This window comes from Calliphora vicina, chromosome 3 (genome assembly GCF_958450345.1).
Source record: "Calliphora vicina chromosome 3, idCalVici1.1, whole genome shotgun sequence".
NCBI lineage: Eukaryota > Metazoa > Arthropoda > Insecta > Diptera > Calliphoridae > Calliphora > Calliphora vicina.
The window spans coordinates 15,270,374-15,293,632 of NC_088782.1; the positions used below are offsets into that span (position 1 = coordinate 15,270,374).

The 23,259-nt window shown below is 27.2% G+C and overlaps 2 protein-coding genes across 5 annotated transcripts in view; both read left to right on the forward strand.

The window, feature by feature from the left end:
* The window catches only part of LOC135954412 (myb-like protein Q), a 402,184-nt gene that overhangs the window by 238,816 nt on the left and 140,109 nt on the right, over positions 1-23,259 (forward strand). The gene's annotated exons all lie outside the window — the stretch shown is intronic.
* LOC135954414 (peptidoglycan-recognition protein SB1-like) overlaps positions 18,194-23,259 on the forward strand; it is a 170,698-nt gene continuing 165,632 nt past the window's right edge. The window contains exon 1 of the mRNA XM_065504584.1: positions 18,194-18,199. The gene's annotated coding sequence lies outside the window, so the exon portion shown is untranslated. The remainder of the gene's footprint in view (positions 18,200-23,259) is intronic.

Genomic DNA, 23,259 nt, shown 5'->3' on the forward strand with positions numbered 1-23,259 from the left:
TTTCAAAAATTTTAACTAAAACAAACTTAAAACACTTGCACTACTTTACATATTTCTTTACTTTTATTTTCATTAAAGACCAAAAACTTGAATTTTTTACTTTAAAGTCAAGAAATTTAGCTAAATGAAATTTTTTAATAATTTTCATTTTCCTAAAAAGTACTTTTTACATAAAATGTGTAATTTTACCATCATTGTTTTTTTTTATTAAAAATTAAAGGAACATTTTTTTTAAATTTTGCAAAATTAATGAAAAAAACTCTTATAAGTTTCAAAGCATATTTTTAAATGGCGATAAGAGGTGAAATATTAATAATTAAATATTTCGCATTCACAGGAGTCTTCCTATGTACTACCTATATGTATCACTTATTTTATTTAATTTCGAAAACCAAAAGATAAACAATTTGAATTCAGTTTTAACAATTCTCCAAAAGTTTTTGATTTTCCTCATATAAGAAAAACCTAGAAAAACATTATTACTTGCAGATAGTGCAAATTATTAGCTGCTTAAAAAACTGCAGATACCTTTAATCAAAATAATATACTCTGTATAATGCACCCATACGTATGATTAATATGAGATTTATGAATTCCCCATTAAATATTACTCATACGTCCTCAAATCATATTACTCATTAAATGCCTCAAGTACTTACTACATTTTCAAAATATTCTTGTCTCTTTTTATAAAAATTTGCTTAAAAAAAAATATTTCCCTTGAAAGGAAAATACTTGTTTTTGAACAACCTTCTTGACTCTTGGCCAAACGTTAACTGAGAAAACATCAACAGAATACCAAATAAAAAATTAAAAAAAAAACACGACAACAAAAAGCAAAAAAAGAATTCGGGTTACTATCACAGTATGTATCATCATTGTTGTCAAAACATACACAAAAAATACAAGAAATTTCTTTTACTAAACATGAAATATACCAATGTCAATGTGTTAGTATAAAACCGAAAAGGACTAAAGCACATACATACGTACAATAAAACGGAAACCAAATATTAATACACATACTATATATGTAGTAGTATTTGTTTATGTATATGTGTAAGCGCCAGCATGTGTGTGTGTGTATGTCCATGATTCCCTGCTGACTGTCATACATTTATAACAAAAACACCCGCGCAGATCACATGCTAAATTCAAATTCAACTACTAACAACAAAAAATCAACAGCAACAGCAATAATACCAAATACAACAAAAAAATCCATACAGCTACACATACACACAATAACAACAATACTGCACACATACATAAACAAGAAACAAACAAAAATTGTATAGAGTATTGTACGATTTCAAAAATACAGCAGCAACAGTCTTACAATGACGACCACAACATCAGCCAACAATGTTGTTGATGCTGTTGAAAATGTTATTAAAATCAGCAGAATAGTACTTTTGGGCAAAAAGTACTTTTTTGTTATTTTTTTTTTAATAAAACAAAAAACTTTTAAAATTATGTTCTATGGAGACTTTTTTTAGAAAGTATGTGTCCATTTTCCATAGGTAATTGTTCTTTAGAAATTTTGCTTTTTCTAAGGACAAAATTTCATATGGAAAGACAACTTTGTTTTCTCTTTATAGAAAATAATTTTCTTTATAAAAATGTTTTGTCGCTTTCAAAAGAGTAGTTTTTTTATTTTCTTATCTTTTTAAATACAGAGTATAAATTTTCTATTTAGAGAAATATTTTATACAAATTAAAATAAATTTTTCACTAAACATTGGTTTTATTTATTTTATATAGAAATTTTCCGTAAAGAACTTGCCTCTCTATTCTATAAGCGAATTTTGTTTCTAGAAAATTTGCCTCTCTTTCCTCTATGGAGAAAATGTTTTCCTCAGACATTTTATATAGAAAATGTATCTCTATCTTCTCTATTGATACATATATATTTGTTTTTATATAAAAGGACTTCCCTAACACTACATTTTATATAAAGAACTTGCCTCTCTATTCAATATGTGTATATTTGAATAGAAAATGTGCCTCTATTTTCTCTAAAGAGAATATTTGAACATCTCTTTTAAGGCAACATTTTATATATATCTACCTTCTCTATATAGACATTTTTTTATATGAGAAAGTCGAAGATAAATTTTCTAAAAAATCCATCATTTTAAAAAAAAACCTGTAGAAAATTTATCTGTCTCTTTTTCAATGATATTTTTTCTACGGAAAAAATTCATCTGTCTCTTTTTCAAAATTTTTGTTTTTTTAGAAAACCCATCTTTATATTTTCGAAGCACAATTTTCATGCTCTTTTATACATTTTGAAAGAAATTTTCTATAGAAAATATAAAAATGTATATGAAAAATTGTCTATCGAAAATTTACCCCTCTGTTCTCTAAGGAGACATTTCTATAGAAAATGTATGTCTCTCTTTTAACGAGAACTTTTATATAGAAAATATATCTCTATCTTTTCTATAGAGTAAATAGTCTTCTCTAAATAGTATATATTTTCTATAGAAAATGTAACTCTATATTTTTCAAAGAGAAATGTTCTTTTTGAATACAAATTTTCTATAGAAAATTGTTTGCTCTTTTTAAAGAGAAATTTTCTATAAGCAATTTTTCGCTCTTTTTTAAAGAGAAATTTTTTATAGAAAATGTATCGCTCTTTTTTTAAAGAGAAATTTTCTATTGAAAAATTTTCGCTCTTTTTTAAAGAGAAATTTTGAAAAATGTTCGCTCTTTTTTAAAGAGAAATTTTATATAGAAAATTTATCGCTCTTTTTTAAAGAGAAATTTTATATAGAAAATTTATCGCTCTTTTTTGAAAGAGAAATTTTCTATAGAAAATTTATCGCTCTTTTTTGAAAGAGAAATTTTCTATAGAAAATTTATCGCTCTTTTTTGAAAGAGAAATTTTCTATAGAAAATTTATCGCTCTTTTTGAAAGAGAAATTTTCTATTGAAAATTGAAAATTGATCGCTCTTTTTTGAAAGAGAAATTTTCTATAGAAAATTTATCGCTCTTTTTGAAAGAGAAATTTTCTATTGAAAATTTATCGCTCTTTTTTGAAAGAGAAATTTTCTATAGAATATTTTTTGCTCTTTTTTGAAAGAGAAATTTTCTATACAAAATGTATCGCTCTTTTTTTAAAGAGAAATTTTCTATACAAAATTTATTGCTATTTTTTTTTTTAAAAAAATTATCTATAGAGAATTTATCGCTATTTTTTTTAAAGAGAAATTTTCTATAGAAAATTTGTCGCTATTTTTTTTGTTTAAAGAGAAATTTTCTATAAAAATGTTTGATTATCCTTTAAATGAGAAAATTGTCTATATAAACTAGTGTAGGTCATTTTAAAGAGACATTTTCCATAGAAAATTTTGTTGCTCTTTTAAAAAAAAAAATTTCGGTAGAAAATTTAAACGCTTTTTTAAGCAGAAATATTCTATAGAAAATTAGGTTGTTGTTTTTTGCTTTAGCAACTTGTTGTCCTTCTTATAGAATCACTCATTTTATAGAAAATTTCTGTCTCTTACAATTTTCAAACTTTTGTTCTTTGTGTCCAAATTAAATTTACTTAGTACTTAAATACCAAAACCATTATCCCTCAATAAAGATGTTGATGATGATGTCTTTTCGCAATGAATTTAACTGAACCAAGAACAGAATTATCATGTTCGTTTTGTTGTGCTGCTCTGCTCTGTTCTGTTCAGTTGAATTGTATTGAGTTGAGTTCTGTTCGTTGTATTTGTGTGTGTGTGTAATAAATGAGCAAAACTTTTTATTTGGCTAAATTTTGTTTCCGTTGAAAAACAACACAGCATCATTTTCAGTTTGTTGGCGAATTTCGAACGTGGCAGACGCCTTTTTTTAAGTGCGCGCTCTCTTCTTTTATTTTTTATTTTTAAATGAAAAAAAATATTTTAAATATTTTTTTATTTTAAACAAACAATTGGGGAATAAATAAAACATTAAAACGAAAAACGACACACTCACTTAAAACAACAAAAAAAAGTGATGTAAAAATTCGAAAAAAAAAAAATTAAAAATTTTTATTTTATTTTATAATTTTTTTCTTAACTAAACAAGTGGTTTATGAAAACAAAACGCCACAAATTGGTTTCAATACTACAAAATATCGAACGAGCTAAAGCAAGATATATATTTATAAACTAAACGAGCATAAATCTAAAAAAGAATTTAATAAATTTTATTACAAACAAAAATAAATTGTGACAAATATTAATAATTTGCAAAACAAAAACGAAAACACAACAATAGAATCAAACAAGTGCAAAACGAAAAACAACGGAAGCTAAGCAAAAAAAAGGCGCGTGAAAAACAAATAAAATTCTTGTGTATTTTATTTAAAAACAACTTTTTAAACAAAAATAGCAAAAAATAAAGAGTAAAGAGTCAATGTTTTGACTATTTAAATGTTTTTTTTTTCTTTATTTTGGCATTAAACTATTAACATTGACAATTGTTTTGCTCCCATCTCTGGCTCATTGACCGTGAATTATTATTTTAAAAATAAAATTTTCAAATTTGTTTGAAATTTATTAACAACAAAATAATTAACAATTTCTTCCAACAAAAAACAAAAGTAACACAAAAATACAAAACCAAAACAAGTTAATAAAATTATTAAAAAAAACATTCAACATTATATTTATGTCTATTATTAAAAAGTCTTGTTAAAAAATTAATAAATAAACAAATAAATAAATCAAAACAGTTATTTTTAATAATCAAAAGAAATATTAAACAAATCATAAATCGAAAAACTCGAAATAAACAAATCATTTATTTATTGTTAAAAATATATTACAAATTGTTGTCTGCTTTATAAAAAACAAAATTATATATAATATTAACAAATCAAATCTATATGTAAGTTTTGATTTTTGCAAAAATTATTATTTTTTTTTTTTTTTTTTGTAAAAAAAAAAGAATATTAGCAAAAAATGTGCGTCATTCTTTTCACACACATTAAAGATATATTTTGAGTCATTTATTATAAATTCTTTTTGTTTTAATATTCTAAATTTTTAATGTCTTTTCATGTGTCTTAAGATGTTTTATTGTTATTTCCATTTTTAATCTTGATAAAAATTGTTGTTTTTTTTAAAAAAAAATTTATTTATTATTTAATGTGTGTCAAAAGAAAAATATTTTATTCAAGTATATTTTCAGTGGAATTTTTCTTTTAAGAGGATATCTTAGGAATTTCATATAACTTTGTATAAAAAAGAATGATACAATTGAATTATTTAAGGCCTTGCTATTGTTTAAGTTCAAAATAAATCTTAAAACTATTAATTTCTTAACAAAATATTTTTTGGTGGAAATTTTATATCTATAAAAAATGTTTTTATGAAAAGTTGGAGTGACTTGTTAATTCTTTTCACTTAAATTTTTAAATTTATTATGAATATGGGGTAACGTATTTTTTTTAAAAAATATAAAATTCCAGAACAACATGTTTGTAACTTTTTCACAGACATTTTCTATAGAAAATAGTTGCCTGCTTTTCAAACGAAATGTGTGTACAAACTCTTTGTCCCTTTTCATAAAAGATATTTTTATACATTTTAGTATTTTTGTAAACAGAAACGTTTTTCTATTTTTAAGAAGAATTTTGTTTAAATACATCATTAACCCTCTAACCCGCAAAAATGCTTAAAAATAGACGAGGAATAATATTTTTTAGAGTAATTATGGGTCATAATAAGCCATCAGAAACTAGTTTGCAAATTATGTTTAGGAACCAGGTGCAAAAAGATGAAGAGTGCCTCAGGGCATTGTTGTCGGTTTAGGTGTAAACACAATAATTATGATACGATTTTATTTAAAAGCTAATGAAAAAGAACTAATAAAAAATATTGCGAATAGATCGGGCGACTAAAAGCTAGAAAAATTTGATTAAAAAAAAAATTACACACAAAATTTCACTCACAAACCAGCTGACAGATCAAAAACTAAAAGTCAGAATGCATTTCGACATTCGTAACTAAAGTCACAGTTAAATTTAAAAAAAAAAATTATGATTACTTTAAGATAATTGGTGTTTTGTAATGCATGCTTTGAGGCACTTTTTAGAATTTTTCTGTTTTCTGTAAAAAACCAGTTCTATATAAAATGTTGTACCGCTTTTTGAAAAGAATCTTTCTTGGGGAATTTTTGAAAGAAAAATTAAACAAGGTTAAGTAAGAGAGCTATATTCGGCTGTGCCGAAACTTATATACCCTTCACCAAATTATACTTCAAAATCATGGCAGAATCAACCAGGTACAATTATTAGAAAGTATGTTCTCAATTATAATTTCCCTAAAATTTCAAACAAAAGAAAATGAAAAATATCAAAATGGAATGTCTAAAAAAAAAAATAATTTAAATTCCAGTTTTGTTGAAAAAAATCAATTTGAGAAGTTTATGTGTGAAAAAAAAAATAAATTTTACGAAATAAAAATGTAAAATATTAAAGTTTAACGCAAAAAATTTACAAAAACGCTCAAAAATCAAATGAGATATAGTGATAACATCCATATTTCGACGTTGTAGGGGTAAATATTGACAACTGTCCCTAATAATTGTACCTGGTTGATTCTGCCATGCTTCAAAATAAAAATTTTAAATATTTTTAGGTAAAGAAAATTTATTTTTTTTGGCAGTTTTTTTATTTTTTGGGAAAAACAAATTTTTCGAATTGTTTTTTTTTTAAAATTTAAATTTTTTTTTTTGATTTTTCTACATTTTTTTAGTATTTAGCGAAAAAAACTTTTGGTGAAAAAAAAATCGGGTTAAAAAATATTTTTTCCGATTTTGACCCATTGTAGGTCCAACTTACTATATACGTCGTTGCAAAGGTCTTTGAAATATCTATCATTAGATATCCATATTGTCTATTTTAATGACTTAGTAATCCAGATATAGGTCAAAAATCGAGGTTGTCCTGGTTTTTTCCTCATATCTCAGCCATTTGTGGACCGATTTTGCTGATTTTAAATAGCAAACTTCTCGAAAGCATATCTGAAAGAATTATAGAAGATTTGGATCCCGAAGATATCTGGGGTATTCAGAAAATTGATTTCAACAGACGGGCATGGCTTAATCGACTCCGCTATCTATAAGGATCTAGAATATATATACTTTATAGGGTCGGAAATGAAAAATGTAGAAACTACAAACGGAATGACAATCTTATATATACCCTTCTCACGAAGCTGAAGGGTATAAATAAGAACATTTAAAGAACAATGAGGGATTTGTTAAATTTTTTAGCTTTTATTTTGAAACATTTGTACAATATAAATTTATAATTGACCAATTTTTAATACTCTGTTCCAAAGTGTAGCGTATACCAGAGACAGCGTTCTGCATCGATCGAAGCAAATAGTAGTCGGATGGGGCAAGGTCTGTGCTATACAGCAGGTGAAGCAAAACTTCCCAACCACTTCTTTCTTAATTGTTTTTAACTGGTATTGCAACATGTGGCCTACACAGAGAAAACAGATTCGTGATAGCAACCGAATTTATTGCCAATCGAATGATTCGGTTGCACACATAGAATTTTTCAGTTCTAACAACAGAAAGTCAGTTGATAGAGAAGAATTTCAGTTGAGGCAATCCAACTTTAGTTACCCCTTACAAAATATTGTAGTCACAATTGTAAAATTCTGTCACTAAGATAGAATCATTCGATTGGCTACAAATTCGGTTGCTATCACGAATCTGTTTTCTCTGTGTACCGTTGTCATGATGGAATATTACGGTTTCATGTCTGGCCGTATATTTTGGACGTTTTCCGGCCAATACGAGCTTCAAACGAATCAGTTGCTTTCGATGCAGGATCCCTGTCATGGTCTGGTCAGATTTCAGCAGCTCATAATAGAATATAGAATAGTACCTTGCGCTATTGATATTTGGCTTTGGTGTCGATTTGGTTGGTTGGCTTCGGGTTATCGTAAATTGATCCAATTTTCATCGCATGTAATACGGTGCGAAAATTATTGTCTTTTATAGCATTCAAGCAGCATTTCAGACATATAAAATCGTCTTTCAAGGTGTCTCAGCTTCAATTCGTATGGTACCCAATTTCCCTGCTTTTGGAGGAATCCTACTACTTGCAAACGTTTTGAAATTGCTGATTGAGTAGCTCGCAATGATTTTGCAAGCTCCTGTTGCATTTGTCCATAATCTTCATGGAGTAATGGCTCCAATTGTTGGTCTTCAAACTTTTTTGGCTGGCCTGTTGTAAAGCAAAACATCCCGCATATGAGGATTGTTGGCAAAAAATCGACATTTTCGAAGCAAGAAAACTTTGTTGTTTACACTAATCCTTCAAAATTTCCAAAACAATACATATATATATAACTTTATTAGTGACTTTTTCTATAGAAAATATTTGGCTATTTTTCCCTTTTTCATAACAGACATTTTTATAAATTTTGAACAGAGATTTTCTATAAAAAAATTTTTCTATTTTTAAGAAAACATTTTCTATCGAATTTTGTTTAAATACATGCATCATTTTTAGATTTGTTTACCTTTTTGTAGATAATCATTCTTGGGAAATTTTGTTTGCTCTTAGTAAAGAAAAATTGATAACTCTGTCTTAAAAATAAATTTTCTATAGGAAATTACATCGTTTTTTATAGAAATTGTTGTACCTTTTTCAAAAGAAATTATCTTTCCAAAATGTTCTCTATTTTGAAACATACGATTTTGAAAAAAGTTTTGTCTGTCTTTTTAAGAAACATTTGAAAAGGAAAATTTGGTCACTATTTTTTTTTAAATAAATATTCTATAGAAAATTTTTGTAAACATCTTTTGGAGATGTTCGCTCTTTTAAAGAGTTATTTTCAGTAAAATATTTTGACGCTCTTTTTAAAGAAACATTAATGGCGTTTTTCTTTCTGACATAATTTATGATTTTATTCTTTGTGTTCTTTGCTGAAATATGTAAATGTTTGAAATAATTTTGCCTTTAAAAATATGCTACAGATTTTACCCTTAATTTTATCTAAGGCTTAGAAAGACAGCATTTTTAATTAAAACAGCTGAGGAGCCGCAGAAAAAAAATATACTTTTTCGATTTTCTTTTTTTGGTTTTTTTTATAATATTTGAGTTGAAATCTTCTAGAAAAAAAACTATTTTAAATGAGCAAAAAATTACATTTTGTTCTGCGGCTCCTCAGCTGTTCTTGTTTGTGTTTTTGAAGTTCGTTTGTATTAATTAAAATGCAAGTTTTAGATTATTTAGAAGCTACAAAAAAAATTCATTAAAAAACGCCATAAGTGTGTTCATTTACACACAATTTTTTACTAGTTTTACTATTTTTACTAGTTCTTTAAAATTTCCGTTTTATTACACAAAAAAATAGTAAAATCTAGCAGGTATTTCTAGAGAAATAATTTTTCTCTTTTACTACTTTTTCCTTTACAAATATTCCTAGTAAAAATAGCTAAATATTTTTTTTTCTTTTTCCAAATAATGATTGGATTTCGTTTGTTTACTTTTTATATTTTTGCGAATATTTTTTATTATTTTTCTCTTATTTTATTAGTTTTACTAGAAATGAATTCGAACACTAGAACTATTTTTCGTAGAAAAATTGTATCGCACTTTTTAAAGAGATTTTTAACACTATTTTAAAAATAAAAAATATTCTTCACCAAATTTTACTTTAAAATACAAATTTTAAATATTTTTAGATAAACAAAATGTTTTCAAAAATTTTTTCTAAATTTTTTTCAAAAATTTTTTTTTTCTTAATTTTTTTAAAAAAAATTGTTTAAATTGATTAGTAAAAAAAATGTATGACAAAAAAATTTATTTGTTAAAAAATAATTGGGTTTCAAAAATATTTCTTTCTGATTTTGCCCCATTGTAGGTCCAAATTACTATAGCCGTATATACATCGTTGCAATGGACTTTAAAATATCTATCATTTGATATCCATATTGTCTATATTAATGACTTAGTAATCCAGATATAGATCAGAAATAGACCAAAAATCGAGCCATTTGTGAGCCAATTTTCTCGATTTTAAATAGCAACTGAGCCGGGGGAATTCCTGATATATTTATGTATCAACCATGTTTGTATCGCTATTCGCTATCTATAACGATCCAGAATATATATACTACTAGTTGACCGCCCGGCTTCGCCCGGTAGCATTTACTAATGTTAGTTCGTCAAGTTTCTCCAACCCTGCCTGTTCTTATTTATTTGCAAATAAAATATCTAAATTTGTACTGCATACTTTAGGGGCTTTTTTATTACAGTTGACTGGACTCTAAAAAGCCGGTTTTAGCCGTATTTTTTTAATTTTTTTTCTTTACAAACCATCTCCTGAAAATTTCGAATCGAATAAAAAAAAATCAGCCAAATTGCTCCAGCCGTTCTCACGTGATGACATTACATACATGGACCATTTCATTTTTATATATATAGATGTGGAGTCCCAAATGAAAAATGTAGAAATTACACACGGAATGACAAACTTACAGATACCCTTGCCACTCATGATGAAGGGTATAATTAATGGCTTTGACTGGTGTTGAGCTACTAACGTCTAGTTTTTCAGTCAAACACACTAGAAACCTGTGCTAAAAGCAAATCGTTCATTACCAACCTGTATAAAAATAAGTATCCTGCCTGGCCACCACTCATTACAAAATATTGTATGTGGCAACTAGTTGCCATTACCAAAATTCACAAAATTTCATCTGGGTAGTTAATTTGTGAAATTTTCAAGATCTTCAGCAGACTTTTCCTCGTATCCTCTTACCATTACTTTTCAGTATTTCTAGCTTTTCTTGTTTGTCTTTAACAAGTTTTAATTAAACACTACTCGTACCTTAGTTTTATTTAATTTTTTTCCTTAGCTATTCCTGGGTATATTTAGTCTTTATTTAATTAAATATAAATTTGTAAGACCGTGTGTTAAAGTAGCTGAACATTTACTTTTGTAATTACACTCTCTTTTTTATACACTTGTAGCTGTCACTAGCATACACAGTAATAGACCCACTTGTGTGAGAAACTTATACAATCACATACTTAAAGCCGAGTTGGCTCAACAACACAACATTAAACTTAATTTTCATTAAGTTTCTTTTAGGCGCAAAATTACACAAAAGTTTTAATTGTATGTGTTGATATGTGTGGGAGAGTGAGTGTGTGAATTTATGTTTATTTTCTTGTTTAACTTTATGATGTTTTTGATACACAGCAACATAGATTTCCATTAACAATCATGTGTAGGAGAAGACCCACAAAAAAGGAAATAAAGTTTATTCTAAATACTTGTTTTGGTGGAAGTTATAGCTGTTTTAGGTAATTGCTGCTTCTGTTTTACAAAGGACACCTTAGAATTCTTGTTTTAAGTTTCTTGATTGTAAATTTAATTATGTTGGCCTTAAGAAGCCATTTTATTAATATCAAAGCCCCATAATTGTTTAACAATAAGATTTCTTATTGTTTATTTTCACTCTATTGTTTCTGCATTTCTATCAAACTTTTCTTGTGCTTTTTTTTGGATTTTCACTTTATGGTCGTGGTTCTTTTCTGTCTTACATTTTCTTTATTTTAAGCTGGCAGCCAAGGCAGCATTAAGAAAAAGTTTTTCTGTAAAAAATAGAAAAAAAAATACTTTAATTTTTATGTCATTCTTGCTGTAGCTTTTGTTAAATTTCTCTAGAATATTGTTTAATGTATTATGTATTTATAGTATTCTTTTGTATTAGAACAAATTGTTTAATTACTTTCTGTGTTTACTTAGAAAAGCGGCGAGCAAGCGAGCGAGTATGATGATGATGATGGCTCTTGTATTGAAAAATAATGCTGGCTAAATAAACTTTTCATAAAACAAAATTCTACAGAAAAACAATATTGATTCAAGCTTAATAGTGTTAAAGTGCTTCAACATTATTGATTTAATTGAGTAAATTATTTATTAACAACTAAAAAAGTTGAACTAAGTTGACTAAAACAACAACGATGCTAAACAAACAATTCTATTGAATTGTTTGTATTCAGTTGTTTTTTAATTTTATATTTTCTATACAACAAAAGAATTAATTAATTTAGAAAATAGTAATAGAGAATGTGAAGGACAAAATCTCTAAAGTCAAACAAAACACAAAAGAAACTGAATTGAAAACAGATTTATTAAAGTTTAAACAGGTAATGCAGAGGACATTTGTTATAATATGAATTAAATATTAACTCATTTTGTTTAGGAGCTCTTTAAAGATTGAACACATTTGGTTTTGCAGTTAATATGCCAAACATGTAGCATAAAATTTCAATATTTATAAGATTTAATTTAAGTTTTACTTTCTTTGCAACCTACTTTCCTACTTCATTTCATCTGCCAATTATAAATTTAATCCAAGAAATTTATATGGCATATTTTTGGGGGTATGTTCTTTTATTTCTGTTGAAGCCTTAAAGCAGATTTAATATTTTTTTCTTGTTATTTCTAACATTACGTGCTCTCATATATACATTTTGTTAAACCAAAAGAAATATAATATGAAAAAAAACAAAATTCATTGCCTATATTAAGGCAAAGTTAGCAAAACAATTTTGCTGGTTATTTTTCGTTTAACAAAAAAAAAAAAGAAAGAAAAATTACTCACGTTTCATTTGCTGCTGCTCTTGTAATTTTAGCAACCATATGCTTTTAACTTGTTACTAAAAAACACACAAATATAACAGCTTTATTGAGCTAAGCCGAATTTTATATACTCTACTCGAAAGAAATAAAACTGTAGCCAAGCAAAATTTGGAAATTAATTTTGAAACTAGACAAATCACACTGCATGGTCCCTGTAAAAAACTAACCAACTTCTAGGAAAATTGAAGTAAACTTTATTTAAAGGCATTTCATATCAAAATGATTTTTTTTAAATTTTAAATTTTAAATGTTGAAGTGTATAAGAAAATCACACACAAAAAAGTAGCGTTGTGGCAAAATGAAAAGCAACATTTTAAGCCATATTTTATTTTCGCCTTAATTGTAACATCATCAACTTTATAACCATAACAACATGGAGGGAAGTAAAAAAAACCTTTACAAAAAATATTCTACATTTTTTTTTTAATACTCTAGAGAATTACAACAATTTTTTCCTGTTATTCCTCTTAAAATGAACTCTGTGTTGATGTTTCTTTGGCCTTTTACTAAACACGGACAGTTAGAGTTAACTTAGTTTTTTTTTGTTGATGTTACTTGCTGGTCAAGTTCAGTGCTAAGTACTTCCGTTTCGTTAGTAGTTTCCTTTTCTTTTGCTCTCTTTTTATTTATTTGTTACTTGCTTTATAAAACATTTTCTTAAATAATTTTACAAGTTTTAAATTTAACGGACATTTAATTTCCTTTTTATAACATTTTGCTAACTGCTGCTACCAGAAGGACTTACACATATAAAATTGTGTATTTCTCTTTATTTACCACATAAATTAAATAAATCATCATCTTTATATTTATGGAAATTTGAGGCAGAATTTATTTTAACAATTTTATGCTCAACATTAAAATAATTTACAGTTTAAAGATAAAACTTGAGCTTTGTTTTAGTTCATATTTCTCTAACATTTTCTTCCCCTCCCTGACCATTTTCCTCCATTGTTTATTAGGTTTCCTTTTTAGAATTATGATGTTACTTAGTTTTTACTTTTACTTGTACCACAATCATTTTGATTTTAACTTAGTTTAATGTAAGAAAAAATTACTACCAAATATATAAAAACCCTGAGACATAAAATGTAAAAACGTTTGTTTTTTTTTTTTGTTAAGCCTTAAAGTAGGCTTTATTTAAATTGCTGGCTATTGTTTTTGTTTGTGCCCGAAAGACTAAAATTCATTTTGTCATAAAAGAAAACAAAGTGTTTCTTATTTTGATGCGGGGTCATTAGTTAAAATCAATAAACAAGTCAAATATTTGTGTAACGTGCTGTAGTCATAAATATAAAATAAAATTATAAAGGTTTTTAAACCAGAAAGGTCGTAAACATTTTCTAAAAGTAGCCAAATTTTTATTACACAATTTTTAGTGCAGTGTCTTTCTGTCTGTCTGACTACCTTAAACAAATTTTGTAAGATTTTCAAAGTCAAGCATAATTTATAGTTTTGTTTTAGGAGTAATATATTTAGCTTATGGGGCAAATGGCCTCAAGAACATTGGAATTTCATAAGAATCAAGAAGGTTTGTATCATGCTCCACTTAAAATGCTGTACAGTATTGATTTTACAAATTGATTTCGTAAAAAACCAATGAATTTGTTTATGGTTGCTCTGGATTGTTATAGATAGCGATGTCGAAGATATAGCCATATCCGTCTGACCGTCTGTATGTTGAAATCAAATTTCCGTAGCCCCCAAATAATTTACATCCATGATTCATACATGAATATATCTGCAATAGATCCGGTTCGGTTGCTATTTAAAATTCAATAATTCCGTCAGACATGCTTTCGAGAATTTTGCTATTTAAAATCTGAGGAAAAAACCAGGACAACCTCGATTTTTGACCTATTTTTGACCTATATCTGGATTACTAAGACATTAATAAATACAATATGGATATCTAATGATAGATATTTTAAAGACATTTGCAACGACGTATATAAGACCATAGTAAGTTGGACCTTCAATGGGTCAAAATCGGAAAAAAACATTTTAACATTTTTTTTAAATTTTCACAACTGGAAAAAGATATGTCAAAAACCTTTGCAACGGTAAGTCGGAGCTCCAAATCGGGAAAAATATTTTTTTACCCTGAATTTTTTTTTTCACAAAAAAAAAATTTTTTTCACAAATAAATTTAAAAAAAAATTATTTTAAAAATTAAAAAAAAAATTATTTTAAAAATTAAAAAAAGTCATGAGCTTGTCTCATATTTTACTTAACACCTTTATTTTTGCAGTCCCCCAAGTTTGGTGATAAAGATTATAAATAAATTTCTAAAATGTTTCTAAAGTATTTAGGACAAGAGCGTGTTTAATACAGACTGTCCATCAGCAAAACTGAATAAGAATTTGAATTGAAGTTGTGTCATATTTTGATTTTATTTTTTTTATATTGCACTAATTTGACGAATGCAGTAACAACAAAGAAAATATAATTTTTTTGGTTATGTCATATTTTTGTTAACAACATTGTTTATACTCCACCAAATATAGTGATTTTCAATTAAAAACTGTCTAGGATAATAATAACGATTACACTGTGTGTAATTTTTTGAGTCATGGAAATATAACTATATACGGACAAAAAAGAACCGTGTCTCCCAGTTTTGCCCAAAGTCATGCACTTTTTATGGGCCCCCAAAGATTTGGGGCCTCGGTATAATTTTTACAAAAAGTGATCATATTCACAGGCTCATATCTTGCAAACAGTTTGGAATTTTGATCTACTCTCTGAGGCAGAGTTGTAGCCTTTCTAACAAAGAACAAAAATTGTGAACACATAAAATCAAAAAAACTTCATCTTCAACATCAAAATCGCAAAAACACTAAATAAATCGTTTTTTTACCTTTTTTCCCCTGTCCAGGTCCATAGGTAGCAAACCGTTCAAAATTCAAGGAAACAATGAACTACAAAAATGTACCTAAGATCTCAATAAACAACTTTCAAGAACATATGAACTTCCTAGGAATGATTCTTAACAACGTTTAGGTAGTTAGTAAGAAAAAACTAAAGGAATTAAGTGTTTTGGCCCATAAACTATTAAATTATTATAAACTAAAGCATACTTTAAGGCAGCTATAAAAAAATTTAATTCGAATTAATTAATTTTTGCGATTTTGATCTTGAAGATGAAGTTTTTTGATTTTATATCTTCACACACACATGGACAAATTGAATTACGATAGTTTTTTCTATCAACTTTTTGCGGGCTATTTACATCTGCTCCATTGAAAAAGTCTTATTATTTGTATAAAATAGGTACTTATTTATTTATAGTAAAATTTCTCTTCATTTTTCCTTATAAAATGCAAATCCTTTTTTAAAAAAAAAAATATGTTTATATTTATTAATTTTAATCCTAATACATCAGCTTACACCAAAGAGGTTTTCTTTGCTAACTCAATATTTAAAATTGTTAAGAAATTTAATAGCTAAAGAACATATAAAATCCTTTTATCCTCTTAAAAGAAAAATATTTATAAAACTTTTCTTAAAAAAAATTCCTTTAGAAACTTAAACAACAATAATCAAAACAACTAATTGTTAAATATACATACAAATATATATACTATATTAAAGAAGAAAAAAAAACATAACAAAGAAAACATATTTAACAGATTTTAAAAAATCAATTATATTTATGATAATGCTATTTATTTGTATAAACAAAATAAACTTGATAAATAAAATATTTATTAGAGAAAATTAAAAACATAAATAATTTGCAACTAAAGTGCTTCTACAACAGACATTATATATAAAAATATATTTAAACTACATACAACAACTATACAAAAAAATATTTATATAGAAATATAGAGAAAGAAAAATAAAGTTGATATCAATATTTATAAACTGTTAATAGATTTACAGCGTACAAAAAGCCAAACAAAACCAGCTTATTTCCATTTTTATTAAACACAACAACTAAAAAGTTAATTTACTTAAATATAATTGTGGTTTTACAAAAATTCAACAGAGAAAAAACATTTTGAAAACAACACACAACAGCAGAATTTTAAAACATAAAACTATTAAAAAGAAACAAAACATAAATTATAACTAAAATAAATTAAATCCTATTTAAATAATACAAAAACATATAATAAAAGTTAAACAAAAAGAACTACGACAACAAAATAATTAAATAATTAAATAAATAATAATAAAAACTAATAAGCTTCCACACGCATACACTCAAATTAACTAATATAAATAAATGTTTTAAATATTAATTATTACAAAATTATTATAACAAAAACAAAACAATTAAAGTTACTATTTTAAACAAAAATCAAACATTAAATAAATTATATTTAAAACAAAAAGAAACTAAAAATAACTGGAAAAATATCAACTATTTTTGTGTGCAAATTTTATTCCAAAAAAAGACAAAATAAATAAAAATATATTTTTTAAAACCCTTAAATTTTAACCTAAATGTTACACTATCAGCAAAACGAACAATATCCACAATTGTTACCCTCAAATCGACGACAACAACAGCAGCAACAACAAGTTCCCCTTTTGAAAGTCTACTACTTAAGATTAAATTCCAAAGAAGACGGCTCTAAAGCAGCCGCCTGTTTATTCGAAAACAACCCCAATATTAACAGCAGCAACATTAGTCGAAATTGCAATACAACCATGAAAACATTAGCTCCCAATATACGACGGCGACGTCGTTGTGAACGTCATCATTTGGAATTGTATCATGGCAATGAAGGCGGTGGCCATAAGGCCTCTACCTCATCGACCTCTTCACCTACCACGGAATTTCCGCCAAAATCAAAATCGGCCTCGACCTCACCCATCAGTGATTTGGGTATACCGGCGCCTCCCATTACACCGCCGCCCGCTTTCCTTTCGGAGGGCTATCGGCGTTCGACCACGCCCAGCAAGAGTGCAGCAGTTAAACGGTCTTTAGGTGAGGAATTATGATGTTGTTTTAGAGTTTTAAATTATTATAACAGGCATTTATAAATTAAATCTTGTTAAAAACACCATTTATGGTAATTATGACCTTTTGATTGCAAATATCTGGTCAAAAAAAATGTCCAGAAAAGCCAGTTCAAAATTTCGAACAGTTAAGTTTAAACATATGTGATGTCCCGCATTTGCATGTAAATCATGGTTTTTATATTTTATGAAACATTTACATATGTTGGCAATAGTTCCTCATGTTTATTATTTTAATTTTATTTATTTTACTATTTTTAAAAATTAATTTAAAAAATGTCTATTTTTAGACACTTTTTTTTAATTTAATGTAATTGTAGAAATTTGCATTCGAACAGTAAAAATTTTATTTTTACTGTTCGAAAAATCGAACATCGGAGCGAAATGGGTTAATTAAAACTAAATCATATTTTTTAGCACATTAGCTGAAAATTCTCAGCCCTTACCGATACAAAGATTTACTTTTATGGCGTTTTCCTCAAATGATGTTGCCTTAAAATATGCTACATGTTTTATCCTCAATTTTTTCAAAGGGTTAGAAAGTCAGCACTTTTTAAACAGATTTTCTTGTTATTGTTATTGATGTTCGTTTGAGTTAATGAAATAATTGATGATCTATTGGGATAGTCTGAAAATGTCAAAATCAACAAGGTACGAACTTGATCGGTTTTTTTGCTATGAATTCCGCGCCAAAACAACTGCTATCTTCTGAGGCCAAGAACTAATCAAGCCAATTTCTTATCTCTGTTCTGAAGTGAAGAGAGCGTTCAGCACCGATCGAAACAAATTGTAGTAGGACGGAGCAAGATGTGGACTATAAGGATGGTGAGGCAAAACTTCCCAACCACATTTGTCTAAATACTTTTTAACAGATATTGCAACATGTGTCCGAGCGTTGTCATAATGGAATATTACAGTTTCATGTCTGGCCGCATATTCTAGGCGTTTTTCGGTCACTGCTCACTTTAAACGAATCAGTTGCGTCCGGTACAGGTTCCCTGTGATGGTCTGGCTAGATTTCAGCAGCACCAAATGCTGAGCATTACCTTAGGGACATGGATATTTGGTTTTGGTGTCATTTCGGCTGGTTGGCCAGGTTTCACATACGATCTCTTACGCTTCGGGTTATCGTAATGGATTCATTTTTCACCACAAGTAATGATTCGGTGCAAAAGTGATTTTCTTTTACAGCGTTAAAGCAGCATTTCAGATATACAAAATCGTCGTTCATGCTCTATCAGCTTCAATTCGTACGGTAGCCAATTTTCCTGAATTTGGATGAATCCGCTCGCGAATTTTTTTAAATTTTTGATTGAGTAGCTCCCAATAATTTTGCAAGCTCTTATTGAGTTTGACAATAATCTTCATGGAGTAATGCCTCCAATTCTTGATCTTCAAACTTTTTTGGCTGGCATGGGCGATCTAAGTAGAAATCAACTCAAAAACACCTCAGCACTGACTATGTGAAATTTCATTAACATATCTCCAATCGTTCACGAGCTATACCGAATTATTTTCTAAATAAAAAGTTTTTGAATCACTGTGCAAATGAGGCTGATCAAGCAATAAATGTTAACAAAGTTTTTTCTGCCTAAATATAATGATATTCATGTGAAACAAGATAGTGCAAAATCCCATACAGCCCTTGAAAGAATTCAATTACTGCATGAGCCATTTGTTGATCGTGTACTCTCTCGTTTCGGTGATCGTATAATTTGTTGTTGTTGTTTTGAAGACAATGATGATTAAAAATTATTCGATTGTGGTTATTTTAACAATTACATCGCATTTCAAAATACTTTGAAAATGTTTGACTAAGACTAAGAAGAAAAGAAAATAAACACAAGGTATTTAAAGGGTATTCCTAGTCGATTTGGCTATATTCGTTAGTGTCAATCACGCTCACGTCTAAAATACAGAACATAAATTAAAGAGATTTACCTAGAATGTTTATCATTGTCCTAAGCAGTTTACTATTGAAAATCAGCTAAATCGGTTTAGTTGACTCCAAGATGTAAAGCAAAATATGAGACAAGTTCCAGCAATTTTTGTATATTTTTAAGGAAACTCGTTTTTATACCCTACACCACCATAGTGGGGAGGGTATTATGCGTTTGTGCAGATGTTTGTAACGCCCAAAAATATTAGTCTAACACCCACCTTAAAGTATACCGATCGACTTAGAATCACTTTCTGAGTCGATTAAGCGATGTCCGTCCGTCCGTCCGTCCGTCTGGTTGGCTGGCTGTCCATGTAAACCTTGTGTGCAGAGTACAGGTCGCAATTTTGAAGATATTTCGATAAAATTTGGTACATATTATTTTTTCGGCTCAAGGACCAAGCCTATTGAAACTGGCTGAAATCGGTCCATTATTTCACCTAGCCCCCATACGAATGTCCTCCCGAAATTGGACTTTATCGGTCATAAATGTTTAATTTATATATGTATCTCCACAAATTCCGCTCCAAATAAGTTTCATATATACAAAATTCATGTCACCAAATTTTGTTATGATCGGTCCATAATTAGTCATAGCTCCCATATAGACCCGCTTCCGAAAATCACTTTAACGTGCATAAATCGCTTAAAAATGTTGGTAAACACACAAAATTCAACATAGTTAACTTTAATATAGACATAAATCACATGACCTAATTTCATGGTGATCGGTCCATAATTGGTCATAGCCCCCATATAACCCCACTTCCGAAAATCACTCAAAAATATAAATTATTGAAATTTTAAAAGACAAATTTTTTTGCTCTTTTACTTAGTGTAGGGTATTATATGGTCGGGCTTGACCGACCATACTTTCTTACTAGTTAACATTGATAATGTTGCTGGTCTTGTTGGTTTATTGTGTATAAGCCATCATGTTGCTAACAATTCAATTGATGTATTTTTAAAACTGTTTAGAAAAGAGCAGTAAATACATAAATTCAAAATACTCATGTTCATGTACGTAAAAGGACATAAATGTTGAAAACTGTGTAATTTGTATAACGTTTTTAACCACCCACAATTTTTTTTCACAATAAAGTCTATTTAATTGATTGTGCTAAAAATCACACAAACAAAAAATTGCTATCATTTTAAGCCCTCACTTTTGCCTTTCTGCTTACCAATCAATTATGACTTGTTCTTGTCAAATTTTATTTTTCAAATTAAATAAAAAACTCCCTAAAAGAACTAGTAAAAAAGAAAAATATATTTGAAATATATAATACATAATAATAAATGACATTTATTGTTTACATCATCATCATTTGACAACTATGTAATACATTTTTCATAAATTTTGTACCCATATGTATGCTACACATTTTAACAATATAAATATCTGTATGTATGTATGTATATTTTATTTCAATTATTTTGCAGGCTCTTTTGTTGTTGTATATTTCACAAACTGTTACTTTAAAGCTCTTTTGTATGCTATTTACTCTATGGTAGATACATAGATGTTCAATAGGGAGACTTAAGAAAATTAGTTTTTTTTTTTTTTGATTTCCTCATATTTGTGACAAAGCAACTCCATACAGTTTTGTTAGTTATATGATAAAAAACAGCTTTAAATGACATTAAAGAAATCTCAAGGAAAGTCCAAGCATACTAGAATTTTTTCTAACTTTTGGTCCTTCGATCCAGATCGACATAACATCTACAGTCTATTTATTTTGAAAAGGTATAGCCCTCCTAAAACAAACTATACTATAGTTTATAACATAGAACACATGTTTTTGTTACACTCCTAATGTACATATTTATGTACACATATGTATAGATAACCATATATTTATTTTATACATGTTGCCTAAAGTTATGCTTCAGTTGTCAACCATTTTATGCATAAAATTTTTGTATGACATGATTTATTCTAAAAAAAATGAAAACCTTATTGATATTTTGTTGTTGTTACTGTTGTTATTGATAATGTTAAATGTTTACAGCATCAATCATATATCGTTTTTGGATCCAAAAAAAATAATTTATTGTAAATTTTGTGGCTGTATTTTTTGTAATGTTAAAGGGAAAACTGGTCCTTTGTTGGCTAGTTTTTCCATATTGTGGTTTCATAAAGCCTCAAAATACTTTTAACACACAATTTTTTTTAATTAAGCCACAGTTTTGTGGGTATTATTAGTAATTTTAAGCTATTTTTTTATATTTTAGCCTAAAATTATGCAATATTTTTTCATACGTTTTACTAAATTTAAAACAAGTATATTTAAATAGAAATTATAGTTTATACTTAAATTTTATAAGGAAATAAATTCTCAAAATTATATTTAATCTCAATTTGGATTAATTTTTTTTGTAAAACTAAAAAAAAAATTTTTTTTTAGAAATTTTAAGAAATTAAAATTTTTTTCTTTTTATTTTTGGTAGGCATTTAATTTCATTAAAAGCTGTTTTTTATAACCTCATTTTTTACCTTTTCACTTTAGTTGTTCGTTTTAATAACAATTAGTGCTTTTATTTAATATTTAAACAATTTTTATTCAAATACCACACTCTTTCAATTAAATTATTTTATATTCTTTTATCTACATATTTGTTTCTAACCATTTTAGTTTATGTGTTTACTTTAGCAAGCAATAAAATATTATATAGTAGATTTTATTGAATCATTGCGCCTGCTGATATGCTAAACAAATTTTATTTATATTGTATTTCTCTATGTTTGTATATAGAGTAGTTAGTTTATCAATAAAATAGTTTTTAATATTTAGATAAAACATTTGTTAGAAATGGCTTTTTGTTTTAATTAAAAATGCATACAAAGCATTAGAAGATTGATGGGAAAGTTTTATTTAAATAAAATGTAAAATAATAAAATGAAATTAAAGTTATCGTGAACAAATTTAAGTAAATAGAGAGCATACATTATGTTTGTATTTAAAACAATATATGTAGCATATGTATAGGGAATTTGCTAGGCTGTAGTTTTAGAAGGTCTAAATACCTATTACGTCAAATATTTCTGCAATATGAACAAATTCTAAGGCTTGAAAAGTAATAAAAAAAAACTATAAATAACCTATTTTGAAATTAAAAAACTTTTAATTAAAAGTTCTCTTGCTAACACATCTTTAAAGCTTTAAGGGTATTTAACTAGTTCATTTAATAACAAACATTTAAATAATTATAGCATACTTAAAGCATTAACAAGTTGGTAAACTAACAGCCTACATAATTTGTAATCATAGCTGTTGTCTCCTATTACTTGCTCTTCCTAATATTGTTTATCAATTCATTTCATTTAGTTTTTGTTTGAAAACACAAACTTTAAATATCTATAGCATGCCTTTAGGCTAATTAAATACTTGTTAAAGTTTCTTTATTAAACTTGGAGCAAAAATTTTTTGTCGTTAAAACTAAAAACAAAATTAATGAAAAAAAACTTAATTTCCAGTTTATAAAAGATCTGGAGCATCTGTATGGGAAGTTTGCAAAGCAATACGTTTCATTCTGCTTTATGACTCATTTATATTTTGTAAAGACATCATATTTTTGCTGATTAATTCTTTGCATTCCTATCCAAACATACCTGAGCTTTAAAACATTTAAATACATTTCATTGTTTTTCCATTTTAACGAAATTTTTTTATGTCGGT